This window comes from Somniosus microcephalus, chromosome 1, assembly GCF_052327205.1.
Source record: "Somniosus microcephalus isolate GS21.2 chromosome 1, FLI_Smic_1.0, whole genome shotgun sequence".
NCBI lineage: Eukaryota > Metazoa > Chordata > Chondrichthyes > Squaliformes > Somniosidae > Somniosus > Somniosus microcephalus.
In genome coordinates this window covers 459,170,320-459,193,476 of record NC_140987.1, presented here as the reverse complement: position 1 = coordinate 459,193,476, position 23,157 = coordinate 459,170,320, and positions in this window count along the sequence as shown.

The following is a 23,157-nucleotide window of genomic DNA, read 5'->3' as shown; positions in this document are numbered from 1 at the left end:
GACTGACTCACACACACTGATGTACACACACTGACTCACACACACTGACTCACACACACTGACTAACACATTGACACACACACACTGACTCACACAAAATGTCTCACACACAGTGACTCACATACAGACTGACTCACACACACTGACTCGCACACACTGTCACACACATTGACTCACATACACTGACACTGACACTGACACACACACACTGACACAAACACTGACTCACACACAGTGACTTACACACACTGACACAGACACAATGACTCACATACACTGACAGACACACTCTGACTCACACACTGATACACACACACTGACACACCCAAACTTACTCACACACACTGACTCACACACACTGACACACACCTTGACTCACACACACTGACACACACACACTGGCTCACACACACTGACACACACACTGACTCACACACACTGACTCACATACACTGACTAACATACACTGACACACACAGACTGACTCACACACACTGATGTACACACACTGTCACACACACACTGACTCACACACACTGACTCACGCACACTGACTCACACACACTGACTCACACACACTGTCACACACACACTGGCTCACACACACTGACTCTCACACACTGACACACACACACTCTTGCACACACACTGACTCACACACACTTACTCACAAACACTGACAAACACACTGACTCACACACACTGACTCACAAACACTGACTCACACACACTGACTCACACACACTGACTCTCACACACTGACTCACACACACTATCGCACACACACTGACACATGCACACTGACACACGCACACTCACGCACACACACTGACTCACACACACTGACACACACACTGACTCACACACACTGACTCACAAACACTGACTCACGTACACTGACTCACGTACACTGACTCACACACACTGACACACACACTGACACACACACACTGACTCACACACACTGACTCACACACACTGACACACACACAGAGACACACACTGACTCACACACACTAACACACACACACTGACTCACACACACTGATACACACACACTGACACACACACACGGGCACACACACACTGACTCACACACACTGACACACACACAATGACTCACACACGCTGACTCACACACACTGACTCAATCAGACTGACTCACACACACTGACAGACACACACTGACACACACACTGACACACACACACTGACTCACACACACTGACTCACACACACTAACTCACACATACTGACTCACACACACTGACACACACAAACAGACTCACACACACTGACTCACACACTGACACACACAAACTGAATCACACACTGACACAAACATATTGACTCACACACACTGCCTCACACACACTGACTCACACACACTGACACACATACTGACACACACACTGACTCACACACACACTGATACACACACACTGACTCACACACACTGACTCACACACACTGAAACACACACACTGACTAACACACACTGACTCACACAACTGACACACACACTGACATGCACACTGACTCACACACACTGACTCACACACACTGACACACACAAACTGACTCACACACACTGACTCACACACACTGACACACACACTGACACACACACACACTGACTCACACACACTGAATCACACACGCTGACACACACACACTGACACACACACACTGACTCACACGCTGACTCACACACACTGACACACACACACACTGACTCACACACACTGACACACACACTGACAAACACACACTGACTCACACACACTGACACACAAACACTGACACACGCACATGGACACACACACACTGACTCACACACACTGACACACACACACTGACACACACACACTGACACACACACACTGACTCACATACACTGACTCACACACACTGTCACACACACACTGGCTCACACACACTGATTCACACACACTGACTCACACACACTGACTCTCACACACTGACTCTCACACACTGACTCACAAACACTGACACACACACACTGACACACACACACTCACGCACACACACTGACTCACACACACTTACTCACACACACTGACACACACACTGACTCACACACACTGACTCACACACACTGACACACACACACTGACACACACACACTGACTCACACACACTGACTCACACACACTGACTCACACACACTGACTCACACACACTGACATAAACACTGACACACACACTGACTCACACACACTGACACACACACACTGACTCACACACACTGACTCACACACACTGACACACACACACTGACTCACACACACTGACTCACACACACTGACTCACACACACTGAATCAAACACAGTGTCTCACACACACTGACACACACACACTGACACACACATACGGACTCACACACACAGACTCACACACACTGACTCACACACACTGACACACACCCACAGACTCACACACACTGACACACACTCACTGAATCACACACACTGACACACACACTCTGACTCACACACTGACTCACACACACTGACACACACACAATGACTCACACACACTGACTCACACACACTGTCACACACATTGACTCACATACACTGACACTGACACACACACACTGACACAAACACTGACTCACACACAGTGACTTACACACACTGACACAGACACACTCTGACTCACACACTGATACACACACACTGACACACCCAAACTTACTCACACACACTGACTCACACACACTGACACACACCTTGACTCACACACACTGACACACACACACTGGCTCACACACACTGACACACACACTGACTCACACACACTGACTCACATACACTGACTAACAAACACTGACACACACAGACTGACTCACACACACTGATGTACACACACTGACTCACACACACTGACTCACACACACTGACTAACACATTGACACACACACACTGACTCACACAAAATGTCTCACACACAGTGACTCACATACAGACTGACTCACACACACTGATGTACACACACTGACTCACACACACTGACTAACACACACTGACACACACACACTGACAAACTCACACTGACTCACACATACTGACACACACACTGACTCACACACAGTGTCTCACACACACTGGCTCACATACACTGACTCTCACACAGTGTTTCACACACACTGACACACACAGACTGACTCTCACACAGTGTCTCACACACACTGACACACACAGACTGACACACACACACTGACTCACAGACACTGACACACACACACACTTTCACACACACTGACACACAGACATTGACACACACAAACTGACTCACACACACTGACACACACACACTGTCACACACACACTAACTCACACACACTGACTCACACACACTGACTCACACACACTGACTCACACACACTGTCACACACACACTGGCTCACACACACTGACTCTCACACACTGACACACACACACTCTCGCACACACACTGACTCACACACACTTACTCACAATCACTGTCAAACACACTGACTCACACACACTGACTCACAAACACTGACTCACACACACTGACTCACACACACTGACTCTCACACACTGACTCACACACACTATCGCACACACACTGACACATGCACACTGACACACGCACACTCACGCACACACACTGACTCACACACACTGACACACACACTGACTCACACACACTGACTCACAAACACTGACTCACGTACACTGACTCACGTACATTGACTCACACACACTGACACACACACTGACACACACACACTGACTCATACACACTGACTCACACACACTGACACACACACAGAGACACACACTGACTCACACACACTGACACACACACACTGACTCACACACACTGATACACACACACTGACACACACACACGGGCACACACACACTGACTCTCACACCCTGACACACACACAATGACTCACACACGCTGACTCACACACACTGACTCAATCACACTGACTCACACACACTGACAGACACACACTGACACACACACTGACACACACACACTGACTCACACACACTGACTGACACACACTAACTCACACATACTGACTCACACACACTGACACACACAAACAGACTCACACACACTGACTCACACACTGACACACACAAACTGAATCACACACTGACACAAACATATTGACTCACACACACTGCCTCACACACACTTACTCACACACACTGACACACATACTGACACACACACTGACTCACACACACACTGATACACACACACTGACTCACACACACAGACTCACACACACTGAAACACACACACTGACTAACACACACTGACTCACACACACTGACATGCACACCGACTCACACACACTGACTCACACACACTGACACATACACACTGACTCACACACACTGACACACACACACTGACTCACACACACTGATACACACGCACTGACACACACACACGGACACACACACACTGACTCTCACACACTGACACACACACACTGATTCACACACACTGACTCACACACACTGACTCACACACACTGACTCACACGCAATGACTCACACACGCTGACTCACACACACTGACTCACACACACTAACTCACACATACTGACTCACACCAACTGACACACACAAACAGACTCACACACACTGACTCACACACTGTCACACACTCACTGACTCACACACACTGACTCACACACACTGACTCACACACACTGACTCACACACTCTGACACACACAATGACTCATACACACTGACTCACACACACTGACACACACACCCTGAATCACACACTGACACAAACATATTGACTCACACACACTGCCTCACACACACTGACTCACACACACTGACACACATACTGACACACACACTGAATCACACACACACTGACACACACACACTGACTCACACACACTGATTCAAACACACTGAAACACACACACTGACTAACACACACTGACTCACACGCACTGACATGCACACCGACTCACACACACTGACTCACACATACTGACACACACACACTGACCCACACACACTGACACACACACCCTGACTCACACACATTGACTCACACACACTGACTCAATCACACTGAATCACACACACTGACGCACACACACTGGCTCACACACTGACACATGCACACTGACACACACACACTGACTCACACACACTGACACACACACACTGACTCACACACACTGACTCACACACACTGACACACACACACTGACACACTCACTCTGACGCACACACACTGACTCACACACACTGACGCACACGCACTGACACACACTGACTCACACACTGACAAACACACTGACTCAAACACACTGACTCACACACACTGACACACACACACGGACACACACACATGGACTCACACACAGTGACACACACACACTGATTCACACAAACTGACACACACACTGACTCACACACACTGACTCACACACACTGACTCACACACAATGACTCACACACGCTGACTCACACACACTGACTCAATCACATTGACTCACACACACTGACACACAGACACTGACACACACACTGACACACACACACTGACTCACACACACTGACACACACAAACAGACTCACACACACTGACTCACACACTGACACACACACTCTGACACACACAATGACTCATACACACTGACTCACACACACTGACACACACACACTGACTCACACACTGACACATACATATTGACTCACACACACTGCCTCACACACACTGACTCACACACACTGACACACATACTGACACACACACTGACTCACTCACACACTGACTCACACACACTGACTCACACACACTGAAACACACACACTGACTAACACACACTGACTCACACAACTGACTCACACACACTGACATGCACACTGACTCACACACACTGACTCACACACACTGACACACACAAACTGACTCACACACACTGACTCACACACACTGACACACACACTGACACACACACACACTGACTCACACACACTGAATCACACACGCTGACACACACACACTGACACACACACACTGACTCACACGCTGACTCACACACACTGACACACACACACAGACTCACACACACTGACACACACACTGACAAACAAACACTGACTCACACACACTGACACACAAACCCTGACACACCCACATGGTCACACACACACTGACTCACACACACTGACACAGACACACTGACACACACACACTGACACACACACACTGACTCACACACACTGACTCACACACACTGACTCACACACACTGACTCACACACACTGTCACACACACACTGGCTCAAACACACTGACTCACACACACTGACTCACACACACTGACTCTCACACACTGACTCTCACACACTGACTCACAAACACTGACACACACACACTGACACACACACACTCACGCACACACACTGACTCACACACACTTACTCACACACACTGACACACATACACTGACTCACACACACTGACTCACACACACTGACACACACACACTGACACACACACACTGACTCACACACACTGACTCACACACACTGACTCACACACACTGACTCACACACACTGACTCACACACACTGACATAAACACTGACACACACACTGACTCACACACACTGACACACACACACTGACTCACACACACTGACTCACACACACTGACACACACACACTGATTAACACACTGACTCACACACACTGACTCACACACACTGAATCAAACACAGTGTCTCACACACACTGACACACACACACTGACACACACATACGGACTCACTCACACAGGCTCACACACACTGACTCACACACACTGACACACACCCACAGACTCACACACACTGACACACACTCACTGAATCACACACACTGACACACACACTCTGACTCACACACTGACTCACACACACTGACACACACACAATGACTCACACACACTGACTCACACACACTGTCACACACATTGACTCACATACACTGGCACTGACACTGACACACACACACTGACACAAACACTGACTCACACACAGTGACTTACACACACTGACACAGACACAATGACTCACATACACTGACAGACACACTCTGATTCACACACTAATACACACACACTGACGCACCCAAACTTACTCACACACACTGACTCACACACACTGACACACACCTTGACTCACACACACAGACACACACACACTGGCTCACACACACTGACACACACACTGACTCACACACACTGACTCACATACACTGACTAACAAACACTGACACACACAGACTGACTCACACACACTGATGTACACACACTGACTCACACACACTGACTCACACACACTGACTAACACATTGACACACACACACTGACTCACACAAAATGTCTCACACACAGTGACTCACATACAGACTGACTCACACACACTGATGTACACACACTGACTCACACACACTGACTAACACACACTGACACACACACACTGACAAACTCACACTGACTCACACATACTGACACACACACTGACTCACACACAGTGTCTCACACACACTGACTCACACACACTGACTCTCACACAGTGTCTCACACACACTGACACACACAGATTGACTCTCACACAGTGTCTCACACACACTGACACACACAGACTGACACACACACACTGACTCACAGACACTGACACACACACACACTTTCACACACACTGACACACAGACATTGACACACACAAACTGACTCACACACACTGACACACACACACACTGTCACACAAACACTGACTCACACACACTGACTCACACACACTGACTCACACACACTGTCACACACACACTGGCTCACACACACTGACTCTCACACACTGACACACACACACTCTCGCACACACACTGACTCACACACACTTACTCACAAACACTGACAAACACACTGACTCACACACACTGACTCACAAACACTGACTCACACACACTGACTCACACACACTGACTCTCACACACTGACTCGCACACACTATCGCACACACACTGACACACGCACACTGACACACGCACACTCACGCACACACACTGACTCACACACACTGACACACACACTGACTCACACACACTGACTCACAAACACTGACTCACGTACACTGACTCACGTACACTGACTCACGTACACTGACTCACACACACTGACACACACACTGACACACACACATTGACTCACACACACTGACTCACACACACTGACACACACACAGAGACACACACTGACTCACACACACTGACACACACACACTGACTCACACACACTGACACACACACACTGACACACACACACGGGCACACACACACTGATTCTCACACCCTGACACACACACAATGACTCACACACGCTGACTCACACACACTGACTCAATCACACTGACTCACACACACTGACAGACACACACTGACACACACACTGACACACACACACTGACTCACACACAATGACTGACACACACTAACTCACACACACTGACTCACACACACTGACTCACACACTGACTCACACACTGACTCACACACACTGACTCACACATACTGACTCATACACTGACTCACACACACTGACTCACACACACTGACTCACACACTGCCTCAGACACAGTGAATCACACACACTGACACACATACACTGACACACACACACTGACACACACAGACTGACTCACACACACTGACTCACCCACTCTGACACTCACACACTGAAACACACACACTGACTCACACACACTGACTCACACACAATGACTCACACACATTGACTCACACACACTGACTCTATCACACTGACTCACACACACTGACACACAAAAACTGACACACACACTGACACACACAAACTGACACACACACGGACTCACACACTGACACACACACACTGACACACATACTGACACACACACACTGACTCACACACTCTGACACACACATTGACTCATACACACTGACTCACACACACTGACACACACACATTGATTCACACACTGACTCACACACACTGACACAACCACATTGACTCACACAAACTGCCTCACACACACTGACTCACACACACTGACACACATACTGACACACACACTGACTCACGCACACTGACACACAAACACTGACTCACATACACTGACTCACTCACACTGAAACACACACACTGACTAACACACACTGACTCACACACGCTGACATGAACACTGACACACACACACTGACTCACACACACTGACACACACAAACTGACTCACACACACTGACTCACACACACTGACACACACACAATGACTCACGCACACTGACTCACACACACTGAAACATACACACTGACACAAACACACTTACTCACACACAGTGACTTACAGACACTGACACATACACAATGACTCACACACACTGACAGACACACTCTGACTCACACACTGATACACACACACTGATACACCCACACTTACTCACACACACTGACTCACACACACTGACACACACCTTGACTCACACACACTGACACACACACACTGACACACACACACTGACACACACACTGATTCACACACACTGACTAACAAACAGTGACACACACAGACTGACTCACACACGCTGATGTACACACACTGACTCACACACACTGACTCACACACACTGACTAACACACTGACACACACACACTGACTCAAACAAAATGTCTCACACACAGTGACTCACATACAGACTGACTCACACACACTGATGTACACACACTGACTCACACACACTGACTAACACACACTGACACACACACACTGACAAACACACACTGACACACACACTGACTCACACACAATGTCTCACACAAACTGACTCACACACACTGACTCTCACACAGTGTCTCACACACACTGACACACACAGACTGACTCTCACACAGTGTCTCACACATACTGACACACACAGACTGACACAAGCACACTGACTCACACACACTGACACATACACACACTGTCACACACACTGACCCACAGACATTGACACACACAAACTGACACACACACTGACACACACACACTGTCACACACACACTGACACACACACACTGACACACACACCCTGACTCACACACACTGATACACACACACTGACTCACACACACTGACTCACACACACTGACTCATACACACTGACACACACACACTGACGCACACACACTGACTCACACACACTGACACACACGCACTGACACACACTGACTCACACACACAGACAAACACACTGACTCACAGACACTGACTCACACACACTGACACACACACACTGACTCACACACACTGACACACACACACGGACACACACACACGGACTCACAAACAGTGACACACACACACTGATTCACACAAACTGACACACACACTGACTCACACACACTGACTCACACACACTGACTCACACACAATGACTCACACACGCTGACTCACACACGCTGACTCAATCACACTGACTCACACACACTGTCACACACACACTGGCTCACACACACTGACTCACACACACTGACTCACACACACTGACTCACACACACTGACTCTCACACACTGACTCTCACACACTGACTCACACGCACTGACACACACAGACTCACGCACACACACTGACTCACACACACTTACACACACACACTGACACACACACTGACTCAGACTCACTGACTCACACACACTGACTCACACGCACTGACAGACACACACTGACACACACACACTGACACACACACACTGACACACACACACTGACTCACACACACTGACTCACACACACTGACACACACACACTGACACACACACACTGACTCACACACACTGACACACACACACTGACTCACACACACTGACACACACACAATGACTCACAAACACCGACAGACAGACACTGACTCACACACAGTGTCTCACACAAACTGACTCACACACACTGACTCTCACACAGTGTCTCACACACACTGACTCACACACACTGACTCACACACACTGACACACACACACTGACACACTCACACTGACGCACACACACTGACTCACACACACTGACACACACGCACTGACACACACTGACTCACACACACAGACAAACACACTGACTCACAGACACTGACTCACACACACTGACACACACACACTGACTCACACACACTGACACACACACACGGACACACACACACGGACTCACAAACAGTGACACACACACACTGATTCACACACACTGACACACACACTGACTCACACACACTGACTCACACACACTGACTCACACACAATGACTCACACACGCTGACTCACACACGCTGACTCAATCACACTGACTCACACACACTGTCACACACACACTGGCTCACACACACTGACTCACACACACTGACTCACACACACTGACTCACACACACTGACTCTCACACACTGACTCTCACACACTGACTCACACGCACTGACACACACACACTCACGCACACACACTGACTCACACACACTTACACACACACTGACACACACACTGACTCAGACTCACTGACTCACACACACTGACTCACACACACTGACAGACACACACTGACACACACACACTGACACACACACACTGTCACACACACACTGACTCACACACACTGACTCACACACATTGACTCACACACACTGACACACACACTGACACGCATACTGACACACACACTGACTCACACACACTGACACACACACACTGACACACACACACTGACTCACACACACTGACACACACACACTGACTCACACACACTGACACACACACAATGACTCACAAACACTGACAGACAGACACTGACTCACACACAGTGTCTCACACAAACTGACTCACACACACTGACTCTCACACAGTGTCTCACACACACTGACACACACAGACTGACTCTCACACAGTGTCTCACACACACTGACACACACAGACTGACACACACACACTGACTCACACACACTGACACATACACACACTGTCACACACACTGACACACAGACATTGACACTCACAAACTGACTCACACACACTGACACACACACACTGTCACACACACACTGACACACACACACTGACACACACACCCTGACTCACACACACTGATACACACACACTGACTCACACACACTGACTCACACACACTGACTCATACACACTGATACACACACACTGACACACACACACTGACACACGCACACTGACTCACAAACACTGACTCACACACACTGACTCACACACACTGACTCACACACACTGACTCACACACACTGGCTCACACACACTGACTCTCACACACTGACACACACACTCTCTCACACACACACTGACACACACACACTGACACACACACACTGACTCACACACACTTACTCACACACACTGACAAACACACTGACTCACACACACTGACTCACAAACACTGACTCACACACACTGACTCACACACACTGACACTCACACACTGACTCACACACACTATCGCACACACACTGACACACGCACACTGACACACACACACTCACGCACACACACTGACTCACACACACTGACACACACACTGACTCACACACACTGACTCACAAACACTGACTCAAGTACACTGACTCACACACACTGACACACACACACTGACACACACACACTGACTCACACACACTGACTCACACACACTGACACACACACACTGACACACACACACTGACTCACACACACTGATACACACACACTGACACACACGCACGGACACACACACACTGACTCTCACACACTGACTCACACACACTGACTCACACACACTAACTCACACATACTGACTCATACACACTGACACACCCAAACAGACTCACACACACTGACTCACACACTGACAAACACTCACTGACTCGCACACACTGACTCACACACACTGACTCACACACACTGACTCACACACACTGACTCACACACTCTGACACACACACTGACTCACACACTGACACACACTCACTGACACAAACATATTGACTCACACACACTGAAACACACACACTGACTAACACACACTGACTCACAAACACTGACATGCACACCGACTCACACACACTGACTCACACACACTGACACACACAAACTGACCCACACACACTGACACACACACCCTGGCTCACACACATTGACTCACACACATTGACTCAATCACACTGAATCACACACACTGACGCACACACACTGACTCACACACTGACACATGCACACTGACACACACACACTGACTCACACACACTGACACACACACACTGACTCACACACACTGACTCACACACACTGACACACACACACTGACACACTCACACTGACACACACACACTGACTCACACACACTGACTCACAAACACTGACTCTCACACACTGACTCTCACACACTGACTCACACACACTGACACACAAACACTCACGCACACACACTGACTCACACACACTTACTCACACACACTGACACACACACTGACTCAGACACACTGACTCAGACACACTGACTCACACACACTGACACACACACACTGACACACACACACTGACACACACACACTGACTCACACACACTGACTCACACACACTGACTCACACACACTGACACACACACTGACACACACACTGACTCACACACACTGACACACACACACTGACTCACACACACTGACTCACACACACTGACACACACACACTGACTCACACACTCTGACACACACAAAATGACTCACATACACTGACAGGCATACACTGACTCACACACTGATACACACAAACTGACACACACACACTTTCTCACACACACTGACTCACTCACACTGACACACAATTTGACACACACACACTGACACACACACACTGACACACACACACTGACTCACACACACTGACTCACACACACTGACTCACACACACTGACACACACACTGACTCACACACACTGACACACACACACTGACTCACACACACTGACTCACACACACTGACACACACACACTGACTCACACACACTGACACACACACAATGACTCACAAACACTGACAGACAGACACTGACTCACACACAGTGTCTCACACAAACTGACTCACACACACTGACTCTCACACAGTGTCTCACACACACTGACACACACAGACTGACTCTCACACAGTGTCTCACACACACTGACACACACAGACTGACACACACACACTGACTCACACACACTGACACATACACACACTGTCACACACACTGACACACAGACATTGACACTCACAAACTGACTCACACACACTGACACACACACACTGTCACACACACACTGACACACACACACTGACACACACACCATGACTCACACACACTGATACACACACACTGACTCACACACACTGACTCACACACACTGACTCATACACACTGACACACACACACTGACACACACATACTGACACACGCACACTGACTCACAAACACTGACTCACACACACTGACTCACACACACTGACTCTCACACACTGACTCACACGCACTGACACACACACACTCACGCACACACACTGACTCACACACACTTACACACACACTGACACACACACTGACTCAGACTCACTGACTCACACACACTGACTCACACACACTGACAGACACACACTGACACACACACACTGACACACACACACTGTCACACACACACTGACTCACACACACTGACTCACACACATTGACTCACACACACTGACACACACACTGACACGCATACTGACACACACACTGACTCACACACACTGACACACACACACTGACACACACACACTGACTCACACACACTGACACACACACACTGACTCACACACACTGACACACACACAATGACTCACAAACACTGACAGACAGACACTGACTCACACACAGTGTCTCACACAAACTGACTCACACACACTGACTCTCACACAGTGTCTCACACACACTGACACACACAGACTGACTCTCACACAGTGTCTCACACACACTGACACACACAGACTGACACACACACACTGACTCACACACACTGACACATACACACACTGTCACACACACTGACACACAGACATTGACACTCACAAACTGACTCACACACACTGACACACACACACTGTCACACACACACTGACACACACACACTGACACACACACCCTGACTCACACACACTGATACACACACACTGACTCACACACACTGACTCACACACACTGACTCATACACACTGATACACACACACTGACACACACACACTGACACACGCACACTGACTCACAAACACTGACTCACACACACTGACTCACACACACTGACTCACACACACTGACTCACACACACTGGCTCACACACACTGACTCTCACACACTGACACACACACTCTCTCACACACACACTGACACACACACACTGACACACACACACTGACTCACACACACTTACTCACACACACTGACAAACACACTGACTCACACACACTGACTCACAAACACTGACTCACACACACTGACTCACACACACTGACACTCACACACTGACTCACACACACTATCGCACACACACTGACACACGCACACTGACACACACACACTCACGCACACACACTGACTCACACACACTGACACACACACTGACTCACACACACTGACTCACAAACACTGACTCAAGTACACTGACTCACACACACTGACACACACACACTGACACACACACACTGACTCACACACACTGACTCACACACACTGACACACACACACTGACACACACACACTGACTCACACACACTGATACACACACACTGACACACATGCACGGACACACACACACTGACTCTCACACACTGACTCACACACACTGACTCACACACACTAACTCACACATACTGACTCATACACACTGACACACCCAAACAGACTCACACACACTGACTCACACACTGACAAACACTCACTGACTCGCACACACTGACTCACACACACTGACTCACACACACTGACTCACACACACTGACTCACACACTCTGACACACACACTGACTCACACACTGACACACACTCACTGACACAAACATATTGACTCACACACACTGAAACACACACACTGACTAACACACACTGACTCACAAACACTGACATGCACACCGACTCACACACACTGACTCACACACACTGACACACACAAACAGACCCACACACACTGACACACACACCCTGGCTCACACACATTGACTCACACACATTGACTCAATCACACTGAATCACACACACTGACGCACACACACTGACTCACACACTGACACATGCACACTGACACACACACACTGACTCACACACACTGACACACACACACTGACTCACACACACTGACTCACACACACTGACACACACACACTGACACACTCACACTGACACACACACACTGACTCACACACACTGACTCACAAACACTGACTCTCACACACTGACTCTCACACACTGACTCACACACACTGACACACAAACACTCACGCACACACACTGACTCACACACACTTACTCACACACACTGACACACACACTGACTCAGACACACTGACTCAGACACACTGACTCACACACACTGACACACACACACTGACACACACACACTGACACACACACACTGACTCACACACACTGACTCACACACACTGACTCACACACACTGACACACACACTGACACACACACTGACTCACACACACTGACACACACACACTGACTCACACACACTGACTCACACACACTGACACACACACACTGACTCACACACTCTGACACACACAAAATGACTCACATACACTGACAGGCATACACTGACTCACACACTGATACACACAAACTGACACACACACACTTTCTCACACACACTGACTCACTCACACTGACACACAATTTGACACACACACACTGACACACACACACTGACACACACACACTGACTCACACACACTGACTCACACACACTGACTCACACACACTGACACACACACTGACTCACACACACTGACACACACACACTGACTCACACACACTGACTCACACACACTGACACACACACACTGACTCACACACACTGACACACACACAATGACTCACAAACACTGACAGACAGACACTGACTCACACACAGTGTCTCACACAAACTGACTCACACACACTGACTCTCACACAGTGTCTCACACACACTGACACACACAGACTGACTCTCACACAGTGTCTCACACACACTGACACACACAGACTGACACACACACACTGACTCACACACACTGACACATACACACACTGTCACACACACTGACACACAGACATTGACACTCACAAACTGACTCACACACACTGACACACACACACTGTCACACACACACTGACACACACACACTGACACACACACCATGACTCACACACACTGATACACACACACTGACTCACACACACTGACTCACACACACTGACTCATACACACTGACACACACACACTGACACACACACACTGACACACGCACACTGACTCACAAACACTGACTCACACACACTGACTCACACACACTGACTCACACACACTGACTCACACACACTGTCACACACACACTGGCTCACACACACTGACTCTCACACACTGACACACACACTCTCTCACACACACACTGACACACACACACTGACACACACACACACTCACACACACACGCTGACTCACACACTCTTACTCACACACACTGACAAACACACTGACTCACACACACTGACTCACAAACACTGACTCACACACACTGACTCACACACAATGACTCTCACACACTGACTCACACACACTATCGCACACACACTGACACACGCACACTGACACACACACACTCACGCACACACACTGACTCACACACACTGACACACACACTGACTCACACACACTGACTCACAAACACTGACTCAAGTACACTGACTCACACACACTGACACACACACACTGACACACACACACTGACTCACACACACTGACTCACACACCCTGACACACACACACTGACACACACACACTGACTCACACACACTGATACACACACACTGACACACACGCACGGACACACACACACTGACTCTCACACACTGACTCACAAACACTGACTCACACACACTAACTCACACATACTGACTCATACACACTGACACACCCAAACAGACTCACACACACTGACTCACACACTGACACACACTCACTGACTCACACACACTGACTCACACACACTGACTCACACACACTGACTCACACACTCTGACACACACACTGACTCACACACTGACACACACTCACTGACACAAACATATTGACTCACACACACTGCGTCACACACACTGAAACACACACACTGACTAACACACACTGACTCACAAACACTGACATGCACACCGACTCACACACACTGACTCACACACACTGACACACACAAAGTGACCCACACACACTGACACACACACCCTGGCTCACACACATTGACTCACACACACTGACTTAATCACACTGAATCACACACACTGACGCACACACACTGACTCACACACTGACACATGCACACTGACACACACACACTGACTCACACACACTGACACACACACACTGACTCACACACACTGACTCACACACACTGACACACACACACTGACACACTCACACTGACACACACACACTGACTCACACACACTGACACACACGCACTGACACACACTGACTCACACACACAGACAAACACACTGACTCACAGACACTGACTCACACACACTGACACACACACACTGACTCACACACACTGACACACACACACGGACACACACACACGGACTCACAAACAGTGACACACACACACTGATTCACACACACTGACACACACACTGACTCACACACAATGACTCACACACACTGACTCACACACAATGACTCACACACGCTGACTCACACACGCTGATTCAATCACACTGACTCACACATACTGTCACACACACACTGGCCCACACACACTGACTCACACACACTGACTCTCATACACTGACTCTCACACACTGACTCACACACACTGACACACACACACTCACGCACACACACTGACTCACACACACTTACTCACACACACTGACACACACACTGACTCAGACACACTGACTCACACACACTGACTCACACACACTGACACACACACACTGACACACACACACTGACACACACACACTGACTCACACACACTGACTCACACACACTGACTCACACACACTGACACACACACTGACACACACACTGACTCACACACACTGACACACACACACTGACTCACACACACTGACTCACACACACTGACACACACACACTGACTGACACACACTGACACACACACAATGACTCACACACACTGACAGGCATACACTGACTCACACACTGATACACACAAACTGACACACACACACTTTCTCACACACACTGACTCACTCACACTGACACACAAATTGACTCACACACACTGACACATACACACTGACTCACACACACTGACACACACACACTGACTCACACACACTGACTCACACACACTGACACACACACACTGACTCACACACACTGACACACACACAATGACTCACAAACACTGACAGACAGACACTGACTCACACACAGTGTCTCACACAAACTGACTCACACACACTGACTCTCACACAGTGTCTCACACTCACTGACACACACAGACTGACTCTCACACAGTGTCTCACACACACTGACACACACAGACTGACACACACACACTGACTCACACACACTGACACATACACACACTGTCACACACACTGACACACAGACATTGACACTCACAAACTGACTCACACACACTGACACACACACACTGTCACACACACACTGACACACACACACTGACACACACACCATGACTCACACACACTGATACACACACACTGACTCACACACACTGACTCACACACACTGACTCATACACACTGACACACACACACTGACACACACACACTGACACACGCACACTGACTCACAAACACTGACTCACACACACTGACTCACACACACTGACTCACACACACTGACTCACACACACTGTCACACACACACTGGCTCACACACACTGACTCTCACACACTGACACACACACTCTCTCACACACACACTGACACACACACACTGACACACACACACACTCACACACACACGCTGACTCACACACTCTTACTCACACACACTGACAAACACACTGACTCACACACACTGACTCACAAACACTGACTCACACACACTGACTCACACACAATGACTCTCACACACTGACTCACACACACTATCGCACACACACTGACACACGCACACTGACGCACACACACTCACGCACACACACTGACTCACACACACTGACACACACACTGACTCACACACACTGACTCACAAACACTGACTCAAGTACACTGACTCACACACACTGACACACACACACTGACACACACACACTGACTCACACACACTGACTCACACACCCTGACACACACACACTGACACACACACACTGACTCACACACACTGATACACACACACTGACACACACGCACGGACACACACACACTGACTCTCACACACTGACTCACAAACACTGACTCACACACACTAACTCACACATACTGACTCATACACACTGACACACCCAAACAGACTCACACACACTGACTCACACACTGACACACACTCACTGACTCACACACACTGACTCACACACACTGACTCACACACACTGACTCACACACTCTGACACACACACTGACTCACACACTGACACACACTCACTGACACAAACATATTGACTCACACACACTGCGTCACACACACTGAAACACACACACTGACTAACACACACTGACTCACAAACACTGACATGCACACCGACTCACACACACTGACTCACACACACTGACACACACAAACTGACCCACACACACTGACACACACACCCTGGCTCACACACATTGACTCACACACACTGACTTAATCACACTGAATCACACACACTGACGCACACACACTGACTCACACACTGACACATGCACACTGACACACACACACTGACTCACACACACTGACACACACACACTGACTCACACACACTGACTCACACACACTGACACACACACACTGACACACTCACACTGACACACACACACTGACTCACACACACTGACACACACGCACTGACACACACTGACTCACACACACAGACAAACACACTGACTCACAGACACTGACTCACACACACTGACACACACACACTGACTCACACACACTGACACACACACACGGACACACACACACGGACTCACAAACAGTGACACACACACACTGATTCACACACACTGACACACACACTGACTCACACACAATGACTCACACACACTGACTCACACACAATGACTCACACACGCTGACTCACACACGCTGATTCAATCACACTGACTCACACATACTGTCACACACACACTGGCCCACACACACTGACTCACACACACTGACTCTCACACCCTGACACACACACACTGACACACACACACTTACTCACACACACTGACAAACACACTGACTCACACACACTGACTCACAAACACTGACTCTCACACACTGACTCACACACAATGACTCTCACACACTGACTCACACACACTATCGCACACACACTGACACACGCACACTGACGCACACACACTCACGCACACACACTGACTCACACACACTGACACACACACTGACTCACACACACTGACTCACAAACACTGACTCAAGTACACTGACTCACACACACTGACACACACACACTGACACACACACACTGACTCACACACACTGACTCACACACCCTGACACACACACACTGACACACACACACTGACTCACACACACTGATACACACACACTGACACACACGCACGGACACACACACACTGACTCTCACACACTGACTCACAAACACTGACTCACACACACTAACTCACACATACTGACTCATACACACTGACACACCCAAACAGACTCACACACACTGACTCACACACTGACACACACTCACTGACTCACACACACTGACTCACACACACTGACTCACACACACTGACTCACACACTCTGACACACACACTGACTCACACACTGACACACACTCACTGACACAAACATATTGACTCACACACACTGCGTCACACACACTGAAACACACACACTGACTAACACACACTGACTCACAAACACTGACATGCACACCGACTCACACACACTGACTCACACACACTGACACACACAAACTGACCCACACACACTGACACACACACCCTGGCTCACACACATTGACTCACACACACTGACTTAATCACACTGAATCACACACACTGACGCACACACACTGACTCACACACTGACACATGCACACTGACACACACACACTGACTCACACACACTGACACACACACACTGACTCACACACACTGACTCACACACACTGACACACGCACACTGACACACTCACACTGACACACACACACTGACTCACACACACTGACACACACGCACTGACACACACTGACTCACACACACAGACAAACACACTGACTCACAGACACTGACTCACACACACTGACACACACACACTGACTCACACACACTGACACACACACACGGACACACACACACGGACTCACAAACAGTGACACACACACACTGATTCACACACACTGACACACACACTGACTCACACACAATGACTCACACACACTGACTCACACACAATGACTCACACACGCTGACTCACACACACTGACTCTCACACACTGACTCTCACACACTGACTCACACACACTGACACACACACACTCACGCACACACACTGACTCACACACACTTACTCACACACACTGACACACACACACTGACACACACACACTGACACACACACACTGACTCACACACACTGACTCACACACACTGACTCACACACACTGACACACACACTG